Below are 3,599 nucleotides of genomic sequence, written 5' to 3' on the forward strand. Positions count from 1 at the left end.
CCCACTGCTCCGGGTGTGCGCTCACAGTGTGTGTGTGTGTGTGTGTGTGTGTGTGTGTGTGTGTGTGTGTGTGTGTGTGTGTGTGTGTGTGTGTGTGTGTGTGTGTGTGTGTGTGTGTGTGTTCACTGCTCTGTGTGTGTGCATTTCGGATGGGTTAAATGCAGAGCACAAACTCTGAGTATGGGTCACCATACTTGGCTGAATGTCACTTCACTTTTCACACACTCACTTTTTTTTGTATTGATTTATTTAGTTAATTTCTTTCTTATTTTTCCTGTTGTGTTTATTTTGTTTATCTATGTAATTTTTGTTATGCTGCTATTTGGACTTTGAATTAAGAAGTGTTTTTTTCTGTAGTTTATTTGGTATTTTGTATGTTTGCCAAGCAAAAAGAGCTATGTGCTTTGAGGTTTTTAAGATCTACACACACTTTTTCATCAGTCTCAGGCTTAACTGTAAATATTAATAAATACAAAATGTTTCCACTGAAATATATTTCTGATGGTGTGGTGGAATTGTGTGGTATACCAGTTAAAACCCATGTTTTTTATTTGGGAATCAAAATTTTAAAAAATCAGAAGGAAAGATTTGATCTAAATTATCTTCCTTTGATAAAATACAAAATAAATTTAATTCTTGTTTATTTAAAGATTTTTCTTTGAATGGTAGAATATTATTATCAAAAGCTGAAGGACTGTAAATATTATCTTATACAGCAATGGTTTTAAATACTCCAAAGTCAATTATTAGTCAAGTAAACAAGAAAATGTATAACTTCATTTGGAAGAATAGACTACATTATAGAGACAATCTAGGTAATTTATTTCATCAAGGTGGTTTCAAATGCTATCGACTTTGAAGTATCTAATGCTATCTTTAAAATTAAATGGATTCAGAATTGTATTAAATCAAATAATTAATTATGGTATTATATCGAGTCAAAATAGGGCCATATATATCTGCAAAATAAAACAATGTTTTGCAAACAAAAAAATATGTTTTGCAAAAAAATATATATGTTTTGCAAATAAAAATAAAGTATTGAGAAAAAAATTGCTTTTTTGCAAGTAAAAAAAAACAATTGCAAAAGAAAAGTTTACCACTGAGAAAAAATAAAGTTTAGCAAAGTAAAACTTCAGCAGCATTGATTTGCAACACATTTCTCTTTGCGCTGCTCCTTTAAATCCGCGTTTCAGTCATCCGTGCCTCTGCGGTGCAAGCTTTCCTTTGCGCTTCATTTTTTCTTTGCGCCTCCCTTTGTGTCCCTGAATTGACGTGGGGGAGGGGTCAAGAGGTTGAGGTGTGTACAAGGGACGAAGGCGCGTCCTTCTCGTTACGTCATCAGCGCGAGCCCCAGACCGAGTGGATCGATCGAAATGAAGGAGCAGAGACATGCGGGTGATGGATCACAGGTATGTGTTATTGAACGCTTTCTTCAAGTTCGCTAGATAGACCGATAACTATATGTAACTATGTGTATCAACGTGTTTGCTCAAGTTAAGTAAGTTAGAGATCAATTAATGCGGGTCGCATCGGCGGCTGTACATTTCTCTTAATATGCACACCTTTCACGTTGTTTTATAATTAATAAATAATAATTATTCTCCACGCCCTAGTTGTATTATGGACTATAAACGATGCTAAAGGTGTCTCTCAAAATATACTGTAAAACAAATAATACAAAACAAATGCCTTGTATGTGTAAACATAATTTGAAATAAACCTCTTTCTGATTCCTAACAAGTTTATTTATATACAGTAGGTCACATCCCTATAGACTATGTTTAAAAGCTGTGATGTTTATATGATACATTGTTAATGCACTTATTCTAGATCAGTTGTGTGAAACTCAATTCCTGGAGGGCCACAGCTCTGCACAGTTTAGCTCAAACCAGCTCCAACCCACACCTGTTTGGAGGTTTCTAGTAACCCTGAAGATCTTGATTAGCTGAATCAGATGTGTTTGATTGGGGTTTGAGCTAAACTGTGCAGAGCTGTGGCCCTCCAGGAACTGAGTTTAAAACACCTGATCCAGATAATCCTATATGATGTTGTGATGACCTATTTAACAGAGAGAATATTCTGATGTCTGTACAGCTGCACAGAATTGAATGGGTCTTCTGACCCAAAGCCTTGGTCAGATTCAGTCAGCTCAGGGTCAGCAGCAGCAGCCACAACAACGACAGCAGCCTCCTGCCTCAAATTCATAAAACCTTTATTTCTACGCACAGTTTACATTTTTATGTTTTTTCAGGTGGAGGAAGAAGAAACTGATCTCTCTGCATGGAATGATCAAATAATTAATTGTGGTTTTACTGGGGCCGTTAAACCTGAGAACAAAGAGGCCATAATAAGGTCAGAAAAAGTCTTCTAACTTCTTTACATTTGAAACCTTGCAAATGGTTTTAATTTTGCTGCCTACCAGATATACTGATTAGCCACAACACTGTCTATATTATGCAATAATTTTCTGGTTCTTTTTCCAGATCAATTGTGCTTCATGCAACTCTACGTTTGGTCCCTTTGTTGAAGCAAATCTGAAAAGGTCTTGAAGTCCACAATTTTGTGGACATCCTGGAAAAACATTCAGGACTTTGCCACCAGTTCTTTGTCCCTGATGTGGTGTATGATGATGATAAGGTATCAGTAAATAGAAAAAAAATATATGCCTATATCTTGTATTGCATTTTAGTAATGTTATATATAGGAAAATTATTATTTGCCAAGTTTAAAAATAATTGTCAAACACTTGTTCCTTACAAAAAAAAATAATAGTAGAAAATGGTAATAAAGTAGCTTTGGATAAAAGCCAAATGCATGTGCATATGTACCTGAAAATGGATGGTTGTTTTTTTTTCCCCCACAGGCTGATGCAGACTTCATCATGCAGAACATTCTTCCAAAAATGTCGGAGAAGGGATCAGTACGAGAGACTTATGAAACCGCTATAATCAACTTTCTGCAAGACTTTCTCCAAGAAATTGAAAGCTGTGTTATGTATGAACTGACAGAGTTGATTTAGTATAAATATTGTAAAAAAAAAAACTGCAGATTACACAAATTAATGTTAAAATATAATTGATTTAATTCAGACAATACCAACCCCAACCAAGCCATTCAATTTGACAACGGTTTAAACAATTTAAAATTATACTAAATGTATGTAATTGTACGTTCAGGAAAAAAAAAAACCTTTTATACATTGGTAAATGTTCTTATGGTTTTGAAATTTACTGTGTATGTGTAGAGAACACAACGTGTTACATAATGTAAAATTGTATATCTTAATGAATGTGTTAAGAGAACACAAGTTGTTATACTAGCCATTTTCTGCTTTAAATATAGCAATACAGAAAATAAAACAAGCATGCAATGTCACCTTAAATTTGTTTTTTATTGACTTGGATGTTAATTTGCTTGTAAATGGATCATTTGGTCACTAGTCATTTCAATGACTGATTTAGTGTAAATTAAGAATGAAGCAGCACAAAATTTAAAACTTATAAATACTGGTCTCTTCCATAGTTTTGAGAGTTTGAGTTTGGGTTAAAGAAGTTTGAATTTGGGCCTATAAGTTCTTAAGTTAAGGGGCATTTGAC

General features: G+C 34.2%; 1 long non-coding RNA gene across 1 annotated transcript; it reads left to right on the top strand.

Annotated features, from left to right (window-relative positions):
- Positions 1-1,275: 1,275 nt before the first annotated feature.
- On the top strand, positions 1,276-3,352 carry LOC113114817 (uncharacterized). The gene is made up of 4 exons (XR_003293790.1): positions 1,276-1,412; positions 2,255-2,355; positions 2,487-2,640; positions 2,867-3,352. It is a non-coding gene; the product is annotated as an uncharacterized LOC113114817 (long non-coding RNA).
- The last annotated feature ends 247 nt before the right edge of the window (positions 3,353-3,599 follow it).

Source organism: Carassius auratus, chromosome 2 (genome assembly GCF_003368295.1).
Source record: "Carassius auratus strain Wakin chromosome 2, ASM336829v1, whole genome shotgun sequence".
NCBI lineage: Eukaryota > Metazoa > Chordata > Actinopteri > Cypriniformes > Cyprinidae > Carassius > Carassius auratus.